This window comes from Manis javanica, chromosome 3, assembly GCF_040802235.1.
Source record: "Manis javanica isolate MJ-LG chromosome 3, MJ_LKY, whole genome shotgun sequence".
In the NCBI taxonomy this organism is placed as follows: domain Eukaryota; kingdom Metazoa; phylum Chordata; class Mammalia; order Pholidota; family Manidae; genus Manis; species Manis javanica.
Window position 1 is genome coordinate 66,432,839 of NC_133158.1, and position 17,430 is coordinate 66,450,268.

A 17,430-nucleotide genomic window follows, 5' to 3' on the forward strand; every position below is an offset into this window, starting at 1 on the left:
GGAAGACCCTTTAAAAGTGCAAAGAATGTGGGAAACTATTTAGGAATTGCATACTTGTTCAACATCAGTGGACTCACACTGGTGTGAAGCTTTTGAATGCCAGCAGTGTGGGAAAGCCTCTAGTGAATAGGTAGACTTTGTTTGACACAACTATTCACACTGGGGAGAAGCCCTATAAGTGCACAGACTGTGGGAAGGTCTTCAACCGTAGGTCACACCTCAAATGCATCAACAAGAAACCCTGTAAGTGCAGTGATAGTGGAAAGACCTTCAGCTACCATTCTATTTTTGTCCAGCATAATATGAACTGCACTGGAAAAAAGCCCTTTGGGTGTGAAGAATGTGGGAAAACCTTTCACTGTAACTCTTCCTTAACTGGGCACATGATGGCTCACACCAGAAAGAAGCCCTGCATGTACAGTGAATGAAAAAACCTTCACCTGCCACTCTGTTCTTTTCTAACATAGTACGATCCACACTGCACAAAAGCCCTATGGGTATAGAAAATGTGGGAAAGGTTTTATTACAACTATTCCCTCACTCTACACACAAGAAGTTATAATGGAGAGAGACCCTGTGAATGCAGTGCATGTGGAAAGGCCTTTGCCTGCTGCTCTGCTTTTGCCAGCCTAAGAAGATCAACACTAAAGAAAAAAACCTTGAGCGCAAATAATGTGGGAAAGCCTTCTGTGACAGCTTTCCTCTCCCTTGACACTGAGGAGTCATGCTGGAGAGAAGCCCTCTGAGTGCAGTGAATATAGGAGAACCTTAGGCTGCTGTTCATCTCTCACTCAGCATCATAGAATTCACATTGCAGAGAAACTCTCTGAGTATTCAGATATGTGGGAAGGCCTTTTGCAAGTAGGCCTTCCTTAGTCAACATACAAGAACTTATGCTGGGAAAAGACCTTTTGAATATAATTACTAAGGAAAATCTTTTGGTCATGGGAAATATCTTACTTGGCATCTGAGAATTTACCCAGGAGAGAGACCTTTTGGTTATTGTGCATTTAGAAGAAACTTCAGTCACAGTTCTCTTCAGAAGTTATATCACTAAGCCATCTCAGGAATATTTTTAAAAGACTGAGGAGGAGGGTGCTATAGAAGAGAAAAGAAAAAGAAATGCATGCACAGCTTCTTTCAGACTTCCATGAGAGTTAAGCCTATGAAAATTTGAATATGTTTCTTTATTTGGGGATGTCTGAAAGGTAATAAGGCCTTGCCCCTTTATTTGTCCTTTATATATATTTATTTTGGTCTAATGACAAGAGATTTTGACAAGTGAGCTCTATAAAGAGTTGTTGAAAGCACTTTTTGTTCCAAAGCATTGTCTCTAGTCTTGAAAAGCACAATTTTTTTTTGTAAGAAATAGGAAGGCTAAGTCATGAAAAACTTGAAGTTTATAAGAAATTAGAATATTAAAAATGCTGCCACGTAAAGTTATATTTAAGGAAATAAGGATCCATAGATGAATGGGCACATTTTACCACATCATTTAAGACCATTTAAGGCTTTAATTTTTTTAAAGAAATGTCTTAAATGGTTTTGAACACTCAGCACTCCCATTTTTCTCAACTTCTGTGTACTTGTTTGTTTTGATTCACTTTCTCAGGGACATGGGGATGATGCTGTAGCTGTGTGGCTTTCCCAGGTGAGCCTTATTTTTCTCCCCTACACTTTCTGTGTTTCTTTTCTCCTTTGTTAGGGGTTTCTCCCAAACCATATCAGCAGTTTTCTAGAGGTTAAACTGGAGCTAAAACAAACAATAGAATGCAGCTAACTTAAGCCAATGAAAAACTCAGGAAAAATTTAAAATTTTTTAAAAATGAATACAGTGTATTTAAATATAGATTGTTTGACATATGAATTCAATTTCTAGAAATCTAGCATACAGAAATATTCTCACAAGTGTGCTGAGATATGTGTACAAAAAATAATCACTGTGATTTTGTTTCATATATGAAACACTGGAAAAAAAACCAAGTGTCCATCAATAAGGCCATAAATTATGGTACATCTGTTCTATGAAACACTATGGAACAATAAAGTATCTCTGCACATACTGATGTTAAATATCTCCCAGATACAGTGTTAAATAAAAGAGGAAGTTGCAGGAAATAAGTGTATATCTAGAAGGAGAAACATAAAACAGTTAACACTAGCTCTCAGTGGGGAATGAGATGGATCAGAGGTGTAGAAAACTTTCAATTTTTACTTTATATATTTAAGTATTGTTTGCATTTTTTACATAAAGAGCATGCATTATATTTGCATTAAAATATTTCATATATTTTAATTGAAATGGCACCTTGGAGTAAAAGTGACTCCTATTATTTCTTATAAAGCATGAATTTTACAGGATTATTTTTAAAGTCCTGATTTTATTATGCCTTAAAAAAAACCTGAGATCCAGAATCCGGAGCTACTTGGCCACATTTAGTAAATGATAAGGCAGTTTAAGAATGATGAGACAACATACATGTAGAACAATACATGTAAAAAAATGAAAGTTTGGCATCAGCTACTCTTCAGTGAACATTCATTTCCTCTAAAATCCCAGTAACATAAATGCTCTGTGCTAATGGTTAGGTTTTAGGTGTTAGATTTTTGTTTCCATGGTTGATCACAAAGAAAGTACTTTGATTGCTGTTAATTTCCATGTATTTTGTGTATACACACACACACACACACACACACACACACACACACACACACACACACACACACACACACATTTGCTGGCCACAGCTGATGTGTTTGGTGCTGAACGAAATTGTTTTGGTTTTACAGGATTTACTTTCAGACTTCATGATACATGTTATTGTTCTGAATGAAGAGAAGTGTGGCTGCTTTTTTCTAACACAATGTTCATGCCAGGCAATCAGACCTATTTTCCAGTAAGGAAAACAAGTTGGATATCTACTGATTACACCTTAGAATTTGCCTGTCTTCTCCCTCATAATATATGTGACTATTAACCTTACTTCATTGGGAACCATATACCATCGGAAATGCCCTCCTTATTTAGAAATACACAAGGAGTGGGATTTTCACACAAGCAAACCTGTGAGCCACAGGGAGAGGTCTATTCAGTGATTTCAGTTTTAGTAGTTTGCCCAGTAGAGCTGACCTACAAGAAATTGATTTTGTGAGTTTTGTTCTCCTTTAGCAAGAGATGTTGGCAGCTGTGTCATGACATTAGGAGATTCTGTCCTTTCGGGGTCAGTTCTTAAAAGTGGACTGTGAGTGAGAAATGAAAAGACCTTTTAACTTAGAAGAATGTTTTGGCACAGGCTGCTGTAAGAGAACACTATAAACTTGGTAGCTTATAAACAACAGAAATTTATTTCTCACGGTTCTGAAGGCTGGGAAGTCCAGGATCAAGGTCCCTGCAGATTTGTCACCTAGACCTGGTTCCTGAATCATAGATGACCATCTTCTTACCATGTCCTCACGGGTGGAAGGGGCAAGGGAGCTTGGTGGATTCCCTTTTATGAGGGCACAGACCTCACTCATGAAAGCTCCATCCTCGTGACCTAATTACTCCCCATCCCATGGTACCTTTGAGTACCATCACGTCGGGAACTAGAGGGTGACATGAATTTTCAGGAGACTCAAACATTCAGTTACAGCAGTTTCTATCACCTTGAGAAGATCGCTCTTCTGGGAGCATCACTGAGTAGTCTCCCCTGGTCTTATAAGTGTAGACAAGCAGATTTCATTTTTCTGGGAGAGATGAATTTAAGACCTTTGGTATTTCCTATGGTTTTGAAACGCTGCCTCCAATCTGAGAAAGAAGGTGGTCACCTTGAAAAATAGGGACAGTAATTTTGCCTCTGAGGGTGGTGCTGGATGTGTTGATAGTTAATGTGATCCACTGCTCCCTTGTAGGTTGTGACTGACACTTAAGAAAGCTGTAATTTAAGAGACCTCACATGCGGTCTCACTGTGATTATGCAGTGACCTAAACTCATCAAAGTGTCCTTGTAATGGACAAATTTCCATGAAAGTTTTCAAGGCAACATATGGCAGTGAAGTGACTGGATGTACAAACTGACCAAATTTCATTTCTCTCTCTGTTTGGTATTAGAAGAGGACTAATCCCCTTTAGAGTAAGTGTAAAAGTTCTTAGATAATTCAATTTAAGGTGCAGGGGTAATCTCCAAAGAAGATGCTGAGCTTCATGATAATGAGGTATTTTGAACAGGTCAGTAATAAGTTAGTGGCTAATAGAAAAAAATAGGGGGAAATGTCCATATTTATATTTCAAGTTTATGGAGCTATTCATTCCAGTTATAGGTAAAGATATGTTTTCTTAAAGCTAATGCAATGTAGTCCTTTTTAACATGTAACTCACTAGATATTACATTTGGCTTGTTGACTATTTTTCAAAATCCTGTGAAGGATTTTGAATGTGTTTCTTTAATTTCCATCAATGCTGTTTGTAAAGTCAGCTATTATTCTTTTATAGGTCATTTTTCCTTTCTCTGTAGATTCTTTCAAGATGTGTTTACTTTTGATATTCTGTAACTTCAACATGGCTTGTCCAAGTGTGGTTTTCTAGTTAATCATGTTTATTATTTATAAAAATTTCTGAATCTGAGGATTCCTGTATTTCATCAATTCTGAAAATGGTTCATTATTTATAACTTTGGATATGTATTTACCCACTGTCTCCATTATTACTACTTTCCATAATTCCAAGTAGATACATATTGTACCTTTTCATTTTATCTTCCCTTTCTCTCAATTTACCTCCCATATTTTCAATCTCTTTGTTCAGAAAAATTACTTGTTATCTATCTTCCAGTTCATTACCTCTCTTTTCACCTGCATAACTGAAACTTTTAAATGCCAGTGGTTATATGGTTCATTATACAAACTCTAATTTAATTTTTTTTAAATATGCTTGGTAATTTCTATACTGTCAATACCTCTTTTATTACATGTTTTGTATCCAACATTTCTTAATATCTGAAGTTCTTCAAGTTCTGATTTTGTTTCTTGATGTTTCTCTTGACTTCTTCCCATGACATCTTATTTCCTCATTTATTTTATTACTTTTAATTTTGAGCTAATGAATTGAATTATATCTATAGGAATTCCTTAAGGCCTGAAATCAAGGTCTATGGCTTCAGAGAAAATTTATATTTGCTCCTATCAGGCACCTGGAGGCACTACCCAACTTAGACTGTTTTGAATTCTCAGGTTGGGATTTTTCAGCTCATATTAGTATTGGGAATTCTAGCCTTAAATCCAATGAGAGAGACACATGGTTATGAATTTCTCAGGAGAAATTTATCTTTCCCAGCATCCCAAGGGTAAGATAGACAATCGTATTTGCTGGACTCCCTTTGAGGGACCCCTTTTTCCCTACTTCCTCTTTTCAACAAGGATGTCACCTCTTGGGAGCACTAGCTTTAGGCAAGAGACTTTGATCCTATATCCTTCCTTACCCACACCTTGAGATTTGCTCTTCTCTCCCACATTTTCTCTGATGTGTGCCTTCGTATCATTTTTGGCTTCTAGGAATTTTTTTATTATGTGCTTTTTCCCAATTTTACTTTCTTTCTAGGTGCTTTGTACCAGAAGGATTTTTTTAATATCTAGTATTCCATATTGACAGAAACAGAACTTCTATTTTTCATTTAGTTAGTTATACCAGTCCCCAGCCTTTTGAATTTACCCAACAGTAAATTTTAACAAAAAAAGAACTGGCAGGCATAGCTTGCCAACTTTTATTTTGTAAAGTAACAATTAAAAGACAACAATGAACACCCAACTACCTCCTACTGTCACCATCATTTCATAATGGAAAGTTGGGAAGACAAATTATGAGAGAAGCAGCCTTTAACTTAAATTTACTTTTTTTGGATCTGCTGAGATTGTCATAGACCATGACTGGCCCATGAACTAGCATTTGGGAACCACTATGTCACACGCCATGAAGACTAGTCTATCCATAAGCATACTCACTGCAAAATCTGTCAACCAGAAATTTCGACCACCAACAGCAAGCCACCTGCCAATTGGACTAATGCCATGAAATTCATTTGTTTGCAGTTGAGCAAATAACTTCCTATTTATAAAAGAAAGAAATGAAGCATGGGAAGTGACATCCAAATCTTTGAGCCCCACCTCCACTTGGGAAAACTAGTTAGCCTCTTAGTCTCATTTTCTTCATCTGTGATAATACAATTATTCATTTGGAGATTTTGAACACTGAGAGGAGGAGCATTCTGTGAAGTTGTGAACTTCTCTATTATTCCCCTCCCTTACAAAATACAAACTGAATTTCCACAAAGGAGTTAAGTCCCCAACTCCAAACAACAGGACTTTCTTTTCAATATGGATCTAGACCAGGTGATGTGTTCCAATGGTTCCTTTCATTCCTATCATGGAGGAGGAAGTTAAGGCCAACTAAGACTTCCAGAAGTATAAAACTTGCTGACAAAAGAAATAACCCCACCAAAATTTAATCTCCATAGAAGATGAGGTTTTGTTCATGACTATATCCTCAGTACCCCAGTAAAAGTACTTGGCACATTATCAATGTTCAGTAAATGAATGAGGACTAAGAAAAAAATGAGAGCCCTAATACAAAATGAGCCACAATAATGAGCCAAAATGTGAGCTTTGGGAGCAAAAAGACAGAATTAAAGAATATATTGAAACACCTTTTCAGAGTTCTTGCAATCTGCACAAGGCCTTCCTGCATTGACTGCTAGTACACTGCTCAGTGGTGGCTCTGATAGCCACAAGAGCATCCACCAGCCATGCAGGGGACAGGCAGCTAAAAGCTATGAGTAACAGTACTAGTTAACATTTATTGAGCATTTTCATTATGCCCACCTCTATGCCAATGGCTGTATGTGGACTATCTCATTCAGTTCTCAGAGCAGCCCATCAAGTTAGGTACTATCATTTTCCCCGTTTTACAGATGCTGAATCTGAAGCTTCGAAAGGTGAAATCACTCCTCTGGGGTCACATAGCTACTTCTCTGTCTGTAAAATCCATGCTGTTAACTATGGCAGTATATATAATACAGATTTTATTCTACCTCAAAGTCTTTAGCATGGGTTATATGTAAGCATATCGAAATGGTGATGTGACTTTTCTTATATAAATCTATTCCATTTGATTATCTTATACTAGATACACATTGAAAAGATAAATATGAAGAAAAGGAAACCACGTCTAAAAGTAAAAATGGAGTTTGAAGTGACTAGAAAGAAGAGAACAAACTGTTCTTTCTCACGCCGTCTTATTCCTCCACTAAAATCTCTGTCCTGTCCTTTTCTCTTACAGCCACTACAATCTGTCTGATTTATTATCATCTCTTACCTTCTCCACTACTGCCAAGGCTTCCTGCCTGATGTCCGGTATCCACTTTGTCCCTCCCCATATTAGCAACCCTTCAAAAAAGAAAGCAAGCATGAATCTGATAATAAAGCATGATCTGGTCATGTCAGTCCTCCCCTACGAGCCTTTCAACAGCTTCCCTTGACCCCAAGCAGAGGGCAAAAGTCCCTAATGAAGCCTATGAGGCCCAGCATGCCCGGCCCCTGCCCATCGTTCAGCCAAACTGCCTCTCATTACTGCCACTTCAGCTACAAGGCTTGTGCACATCCTGTTCTCTCTGCCTGATATGCTCTTCCATCACTTCTCCACCAAAGGAGTCAGACTCCTCTTTCAGTCTGCTTGCCATTACAGCACCATGCAGAGCAGACGCATGCCTGCTGCATGACATGGACTCGGTGGATATGGTTAAGTGAGTGAATAAAGGAATGAATCCACAGAGGTCTACATGCCAGGTCTGTCAGCCTCTAGTTTGCACTTTGACTCCTCCTGAATGATAAGGATGGAGTTATTTCACCTCCTGCCTCTGCCACAATTGGCCCAGGATCTGTATCAGACTGGGCTCCAGTCAGGCCCCATGTCACCAGGGAAGACAGAAGAAAGACCAAGCTCAGAAGGAAAGCTGCTCAGTGAGGTAATCAGATTGAGTGATTTGTGTCTCAGAAAATCTTGAGGCTGGTATTACTGAGAGATCAGCAAGCTGGGAAGACACAAGGCAGTATGCATAGGCCCGCCACTCCTGAGTTCCTGCTGAAATCTCAGCTGCTTCCTCTGGCCACTGAGACTCAGCGCTCCCTCTGAGTTCAGCACCTCCACTTCTCCTCTCATGCCTGCTGTTGTACTCCTATTACTCTGCTGGCTGTGGCTGGTCCTCCCCATCACATTCTCATCAACTCCACAGCTGTCCCCCAGCTCCCGCAACTTTGACAGAGTACCCCAGTTACCCCAAATCTCTGACCCTCCAGGGCCAGAAGAATCCAATATTCCATCCCCAAGACCCTCATTCTAGTCATTAAAACAGTGGGAGTTGGCAATGTTCTTTGGGCTACAAATCTGCCAGCAGCACCTGCCTAGACCCCGGGGGCATGTGCACCTGTAGCAGATAGGATGGAAGCTCATCCTAGAGCCAGATTTTCCACTCATCAGATAATTTTGTATGCACTTAATGTCTGGTAATATTAGTATCCGGTAATATTTCTGTTTAAAGTCACTAGAGTAGTGTCTTTGGTATGAAGCTGAATGCTTCAAACTCAAAGAATGAACTGTGGGCCTTTGGGGCACTAGGCATAGACTTTTTCAGTCTACCTGGAGGCCTTGTTCTTGGCCCAAGCCATTTAGCATCTGTGACCATAGTCCCTGGGCAGCACCTTAAGACACACAGCAAACCCAGGCCCAGACTACAGGGATACTAGACTTAAGGATCATTCCCAAGAATGATCTCCCAGAGCACAGTCCTTAAACTGCTGCCTCGAATTGCCTTTTTTCCTCTGTTTCCTGACTGCCCTTCCTCACTTGTTTGTCCTATTAGGGACTCTCCCAAAGAACTAATTACCCCCACTTCTCAGGCTGCGAAACAAAGTCTTCAGCTACTTTTACAGATCACTTAAAATGCAAGTAGATACTCCTATCATGTGGCCCATAGCCCTCCTACTCACTCCGATGTAAAGCTTGTCACATTGTATCATAATTACCTGCTCACTTTTCTGCACCTCCCACTAGACTGTATCTAAGTGAAAGTAAGGTCAAGGCCTCTGTTGCGGAGCACTGACTCCTAGTTTGTGACACTAAGTTTGGCACGTAGTCTGTGCTCAACAAATAGGTCTAGAATTTGTTAATAAACATTTAAAAGCCTGAGGTAAATGTGGTGTTTCTTGCTAAATCCCAGGATCTTTTCCCAGCAACTCTGACTAAATCTTCAGCCCATCAACAAAACACTGTTACAGGGAGAGAATTGGCAAAAGCCCACTATTGGGCCAAATACACTATTCTGGAATTGACCAGTCATATAAGAATTTCATAATTTCATGCTTCTTCTGAGGAATGAATGTCAAAATTCTATAAGGCAAGTCATTGTGTAACCTCTGCAAGGCCATTTCCCATGTTGTGATGTTCTTGGGCTTGAAATTGAATATACTCTATTAAGGTGTAATTGTAATAAGAGTTCTGAAATGCAAAGTAAAATTCTTTGACCATATCAGAGTCCTCCTTGGCAGCTCCTTGTCTTGAAGATTGACATTCGCAGATCTCCAGCTACACCCATGTTCCTGCTCATAGCAGGCAACACACAAATGAATGGCAAATGGTGTCAGAAAAACAATCCTGAACACCTGTGTGTGTTTGTTTGCTTTTGGCATTTCATTCAACTGCTAGCTATAAATTAATTATCCCAGTCAAAATTAATTTCTCCTTCTTCTGTTGCCTAATAGTGCTTTCTTTATTCTGCAACTACAGCAGCTAGCACATTTTCCCACATACTGCAAGAATCCAGTTCCCCAGTATATTTGTTTAGGAACTGGTATACCATTTATTCAAAGAGGAGGAGAACCACAATCTGTCATTCAGGTGCGGGCCCTAAATGGTTAATTAGCATAGTCATCCTTATATGGCTTCCAGGTGACCTTCTTCAGTTATTTGGAGGGCCTTTCTGTTACCTTAACCAGTCAAGTCAAAGAGCCTAAAAATGCTAAGATCTATATTGGCCATTGTGATTTGCAAACACATTGGTCTAGTCTGGCTTATGATTTCTGTGAAAAGGAACCACAAATGGGGCCATGAGTTATTTTCAGCATCTACAGCCTTACAGCCCAACAGTAAATTCTGAAAAACTAATGTGCACTGTGGGCAGAACCCAGCTCTTGGTGTCTGATCATTTGTTCAAGCTTCAGAATGAAGGAAGTTGAGGCAAGACTCAGTGACAGGTTCAACCTAACAGGATTTGCTAAGAGGATTGAAGATCTTGGGGGAAAGGGTGGGCTCCCTTCATCCCTGCCTCCCAGTGGAGTAGGGTGAGGGTGGAGTAGGATGAAGTCTACTGAAACAGTCAGACATCATTCCCAGAAAATCAGGCAGAAGTGAGGCCTGCAGAAGGAAGAAAAAGCCTTGCTGGACCTCAAGAAAAGTGGGCAAGAACCCAAATCAATGGGTGGTTCTGGACCTTTTCCCTGTGGTTCTGAGAAAGCAGAAGTACCCATTGCACAGCAAGGTCCTGTCACTCCCCTTATCTTCTCGTCAGCATGTTTCTGCCTCCAGTTGGGTCCTGTCCCTCCACACTCAGATGAAGATCTGAAGGCTACTGACTAACTATGTCACAGACCATGTACAGCCCACAGTTCAACATCAGCCCTCTACCTGTGCCCCTGGGCTTGCTCTTTCCTGTAATGAGGTCTACCCTCAACAGTAGCAATCAGTGCTTCCTAAATCCTAACCACACCCCCTACACGAACGGTCTCACTCACTCCTGCCAGCAGCCTCGTGGGGTGCAAACTCCACTATCTCTGGGTTACAAATGAGGAAACTGTAGCACAGAGAGGCAAAGTCCTCCCATCACAGTCATCATGCGCTAGACAGCAGCAGAGCTGGGGTGTGAACACCAGCTTCCCACTCCAGAAACCCAAATGCCTAGCCTCCATACCCATGCTGCTTCCCTGCAGAAATGAAGCTTGATCATAAAAGCAACATAGGTTTATTATAAGAAATTTGGGGAAATGCTGCAAAGGCACAAAAAGGCAATAAAAAATCACCCACAGTCCCACTGCTTCTACCCTTTTGGGAACAATAGAAAGTAAAATCTGAAAATTTCTTCCTATTTCTAACTTTAGCCCTCAGAAGTGTCCTTCCTTACCTTTTTTCTTTAATGTTTGCACAGATATGTGTAGGAATAGACATACACATACAATGATTTTTAAATAATAATAAGACTTTTGCACATTGCACAATAAGATTATTTTGCACATTACTTTTTTCCACCTATTATAACATCTATTCAAACATTTTTTCATGATTACATAGTAACCCATATCTACATAAACATTATTTAGTCAACTAATGCTGTATATCTTTAGGTACCCATGCTAGTAGTAGCAAAATTTTTCATTTTACTAACTCTCAGATTATCCAGTGGATCTTTAACTCTTTGCCATAGCAAAAAGGGGAGTTGTTGATAATAAATCTACATTCTGTAATGAAAATCACACACAGCTTATTTAGACATAATTGTACACAACACTGAATAAGTGATATAAAAGGGGTTCAAACTCTTCTTCACTAAGAAACAGAAAAATACCTTCACTTGTTGTGGATAAAAAATGTGTCTCTTTTGGCCTCTCTGGAATTCTCTCTGCTGCTCCACATGAGTCCACATCGGGATATATCTTTCTTGAATATGACTTCATTTGCTATTTTTTAAGTGTATGTTCTTGATACCTGTACTTGTTTAATATATACTTATACTACCAAATCTTTACCAACACTTCCCTTCCAATACCCTTGACAGAATGCTGGCTGCTGATTTCCCTGTTTGCCTGGCCTGCATCTCTGCCCCAGGGCTGGCAAATCTGAGGGCCCCGTGTACTCTCATCAGTGAGAAAGGAAGGCAATGTTGCTAGGTTTTTTATAGAAAGAGTAACTTTCAGGTTGAACTGGACCTGGTCAAACTCCTCAACTTCCTTCCTGACTGCTGTTACCCCCACCATTGTCCCTCCTGGCCTGCTGCCACTCTCTGCCCTGCTGGCCAAATAGCCATCGCCTCAGGGACCCTCTGCTGTCAGTCAAGCCCGGAACACACACTCCTCAGATAAATACTTGGCATGCACCTCCTTGTGTTAATCACTCCCCCTGCCTGAGAGGCAGTGTAGCCAAACATAGAGCACACAGGGCTTCGGAATCAGAAACCTGAATCCTGACTCTTAACCCTGTCAGCTGTGTGATCTTAAGCCAGACATTTAACCTCTCTGTGCCTCAATTCTTCAATTATAAAGTAGGGGTGATGAAAAAAAACACACAGAACTGCCAAAAGCACCTGGTATACAGTGTCTGGCACACACAGACATAATCATTTGTAGCTATTCTTAATATCGTTCCACCGAGAGCCAAACTTCTCAAATGAGGTGTTACTGGTAATGTCACATAAAATTTTAGGATTGTGTCAAATTTGGGAATTTTATCAAGTTTCTTTCATCCATGAACCTTGGCAGAGGCTCCAAATCTTAAGCTTTATTAGCTTCAGAGTCAATCCTCCCCTCTGCTGGTGGCATGTGATAAAGTGGGACACTTAGGCATGGCTGCGGCAGTGTGACTAACACAGCCATTTTAGAGAGGGTCACCTCTCCAAGGAGGAGACAGTCAGGACCTGCAATCTTTAAATACTTGTTCAGCTATGAGCGCTCACTCTGCCAGCCTCCCCCATTCGAGAACTAGGACTGCAAAGTGATCCAGCTAGCCTGCTACAGGTGTGCGAGCACATTGCAGGCATGGCAACCTTATACAGCTGCTGCCAACCTGGGGTGGCCACTGTGCCCAGAAGGTGAGCATCTCTACTGACATTTTGTGGTCAGGAGCCATGGGTGCCAGGCATCCTGCTTTGCTTGGGACAGTCCCACCCAGTGAAGAGCTGTCCTTCCCAAAATGCCAGTAACAATCTTTTTGAGCACCACCTGTAGGGCTTAGATCTCAACAAGCCTGTAATATTGTTTCCCACCCTTGTGAACTGGCCTGGAATGTAGGGTGAGCTGTCCAGGCCCTCTCTGCCCTTTCGCTTGGAGGTTAGGTTACAGCTGTAGGTGTCCACTCCATGCCTCCTTCCCTGGGCACCACATCGGTGCTCATTCAGCTGCTACTGCAAAGGGGGCAGAAGGCAAATGCATATTGTCTGATCTATCAAGCTTTAACTTCAAACCCCTATGCAGTACCCTTGCTGGTGACCCACCATTCGGCATCTTGGCTATAGGCTTAGACCCAAAGAGGAAAAACTCAGGTCACTGAACCTTAGTCTGCTAATGGGAATATAACCCACTACCTCTACGGCCCAGTAAGGCCACTGATTCTCCCTCACCTCTACCCCCTCCCCTAGGGCTTGGAGTAGGCCAAATATGGGTGACCCCTATGTGTTAACAGAAAAACCCAAGAACTTAATGATGAATGAGTCAACACTTTCAAGCGATTGCTACGCACCAAGCTCTCTGCTAAGCACCTTGTATATATTATCTCACTTATATCGCAAGTAGACATAAAATAAAGCTCACCTTAGAAAAAGGCAACAGCATTTGTGTTAATCTCCTGTCCCTTGGCCTTTGTGGGTGAGTCATTCTCCGACGGAAGCTGCACTCCGGGCCGACTGCACCCCCAGAATCGCTCAGGTGTCTCAGCGGCCCAGGGACTGAGGGACACGCACAGGAGGGATTTACCTCTCACATGCTTTCTGCCATTAGCAGAGATAAATCCAGGTATTGTCATTACGGTAATGGCCTCTGTGCCTAAGAGGAGTTCAATAGAAAGTCAGTGAATGTCAAATATCTTGAAAAATCTATTCACCATGAAGTCACCTTCTGGTGTGTTCTGAGGAAACAATGACATCCATTTGCACCCCAGACACTGCTCTCCATGGTGAATAACAGCACTACGTGACTCTACCCTGGAAGTCCCCAGAAATTGTTTCTAATTATTGTCAGAGGCACATTACCAGTAGGGCCTCCAGGCAGCCCTCATCGTGGCTCTGATTAGAAACATGTTTTACTTCCATTTCTTCTGTCAAGCCTTTCAGCCCTTTACATAGTTAATTGCTGCATCTCGGCTGTGAGCCTGCTTTCCTCACCCGCCTCTCTGAACCGTGCCTCTCGTGGCTAAGTCGGCATCTTCATCCTGCTCAGTCTAGCTCCTCGCCCTCCTTGAGAAGCTCCTCAGCACCTGCCAAGTGCTCATCTGGCCCTTCAAAAACATGGGGGCTCTGGTGGCCCAGATGCAAGCTGGTAACACTGCTTCCATGAAAAGGCAAGCAAGTAAACAAAACCATTCTGGGCCAAGTTCAGGGATGAACATGTTCCATGCATTATCTCATTGCATCCTCAGAAAGACCCTGTGAAGGAGGCATGATTATTAGTTCTATTTTACATTGGGGAAACTAAGGCATGAACAGGTTAATTAATTCTCCCAGGGTCAGATAACTAATAGAGCACCAGCTACCACCCAAATGCAGTCTGTCTTCTTTGCATTCCAGGCAAGCCCTGGGCCTGGGGCTTCTTCCTAACGGCCCCTCCTGCCACCTTAACCCTGGCCTCCTCAACCCTCCCACTCAGCCCTTCAAGATTCTAGTTTAGTTGGGCTCTTAACAAAGCTACTTCTATCACAATTCTTGGTGCTGTCAACACCCAGCTAGACTTCAAGGAGGGGGCACCACCCATGTAAACTACACCAAGAAGGGTGGTCCTGGAGGAGTAGCTGTCTGGCAGAGAGATGCTCCTCCCCAAGTGTCAGCCCCAATTATTTCACCTCCTCTGCCCCAGAGCTCTACTCTCACTCAGCTCACCAGCCCACATTCATGCCCAACATTTCACTTAGACATCAACTCTAGTCCAACTGCTGTCTCAGCTCCCCTTGGACACCGCCTCCTTCCTTCTAGCTCATCTTGTCGACTCTTACAGCTCCAACAATTCTTGGACCACACCATGACCCACAAACCCCTGTTCCTGGCACTTTTTTATTGTCCCTCATCCTTCACCACCTGCCTTCCTTGCCCACCTCAGACAACGAGGGCCACCCTTGTTGCATTACTCTATGTATACCTTCAACTGCCCGACCCTCACCACCCTTTGTTGTACTCAGCCAGCAAAACCCTAAGCCTGGTTCAAACCAAGCCTCCCCTTGCTCCAGGCCTGCACCTGGCAGCTAAGCATGACCAGAGAAACTACCATGCTCACTGGTCTGCCTCCATCATCATCGCAAACCTCAAATGGGCCCCCAGTGCTGCTTGGCAGTCCCTGTAGTTCCCTCACCTACTCACTGTCCCACTGAGTAAGGGCAGAGCTGGAAAACCCAAAGTCCGCTTCTCATAACCTTATTTGTGCCTCCTCTTTGGTGGGCTGAGAAATCCAAGCTGCACACTTGTGTTATGATGAGAGATGCACAACACCCTTGTATCCCAAGTAAATCTGACATGTAATTGCATCCATAGATCACCATGGATTTCTTATGAGTCTTTTTTTTTTAACTCACCAATTTCTATTCTAACTGCCATATATTCACCCTGCCTCCTACCTCTGCCCTGAAGGTATCTTCCCTCTCTGAGCACCCCTCTGCCAAGCCATGGGAAATCTGTGCCCATACAGACAGTGCCATCTTGCCCTGCTTCATCGGGAAATGTGTCTATAACACTAGAATCACGATTGCCATCTGAGCAGAACTAGATGGAATCAGAGCACTCACTGGTCTGTTTAAGTAAGGATGGACTTTTAAGCCCTGTTCTCTTTTAAAAAAAGGAAGGAAGGAAGGAAGGAAGGAAGGAAGGAAGAAAGGAAGGAAGAAAGGAAGGAAGGAAGGAAGAAAGGAAGGAAGGAAGGAAGGAAGGAAGGAAGGAAGGAAGGAAGGAAGGAGGGAGGGAGGGAGGGAGGGAGGGAGGGAGGGAGGAGGAAGGGAGGGAGGGAGAGAAAGCAAACCATTTTTTTTTTTTGCATTCACCTAGCTATTCATGCCAGGACTTGCTTGAGAAAAACACTTCTTTCTGACCCCTGTAGGGATCAACTGAAGCCCTGAAGCTGCAAGTTTGATTGCCCTCATCTCAGGCTCTGTCTCTGTTTAGCAATCACAAAATGACTCAAGCCCTTTTTAAAAGCCAGCTGTGACCACTGACTCTGTGACGTCCTGTGACAGTGAACTCAGTTTAAAAAACAATATGATAAAATAATAAAGATTGTCAAAGCTATTGTGCTTCAATTCTCAACCCTTTGGGTGCTGGAAGAAACAAAGCAAGTCAGCCAGACCCGGGGAGTCGATGATGCACATTTCCCTCCTCCAGAAGCCTCTTGTAACTTGTCACACACCAGCGGTGGCTTCCCAGTTCAGCTCTTCTCCCTGCTGTTGTCCATCCGTGAGAGCATGCAGACACAGAGGCTCATGAGCAGCTCTGAAAGTTATCAAGTGTGTCCTTCCGACCTCGGACTTCACAGCCTGTCGTTCCCTGTTGCCACACAGTCCTTGCTCATTCACTCACTGCTCACACTAATCTAGAAGATGAGCCAAGAAAAACTCCACTGACTCACCCCTGCCTAGACCAACGCAGGTACCGGTCAGTTGGGTGCATCAAAATTACTAGATTCTAATCTGTTCTTTTCATCCGGCTCACTGGCTCACTCTCTCACACTCTCTCTCTTCCTCTTATTTTTTCAAAAAAATAAATGAATTCTGGGTTGGCTGAAGATTTCAGCAGTGTGACTGCTGTGCAGATGGATCCTGCTGAAACTGGTGCTGCCTCTCTAGGGAGTAGCATGAAATGCTGGTTTTCAAAACCTGAGCGGCGTGTAAATGGCAGCTAAAAAGGAAATGCAGATTGGTGCTGAGTGTTAATTGTCTCTTCCTCTCTTCTTCACACACTTCAGAGACTGTGTGGTGGCAGAAGATGGGAAAGCAGGCCTGCCCCCTCGTGGGGTGGGCTTTTTTTTCCTTCAAGCTGGACTGAGAGAATAACACCTAGAGTCCAAGTCAAAACATGGAACAGGAATTTTTCTTTATTCTTTTTTTTTTTTCAAGTTCTCATCTGATGAAAGCCAGGGAGGTGGCACCAAGCGTGTAATGAAAGTAAGATTCTGCTGAGAATGAGTCGATGAGATGTGACACCGAAAGGGTGAACAGGATGTCTTTGTTTTGAAATGACAGGCGATAAGCTATGGGGGTGCCTGGTGAGATTTTAGTCCATAACTGGGTAGCAATCTGTCAAATGCAGGCCCCTTAAATGCATCACAAGAATTCTCACTTGAGATGATTTCAGTTCCAGCTCTGTGTGTGTGAGTGCGTGAAGGTATGCATGCACACACAGCAAACATAATTGAATGCCAAAAAACACCGCCATGTCCTGTTAAGAGTAT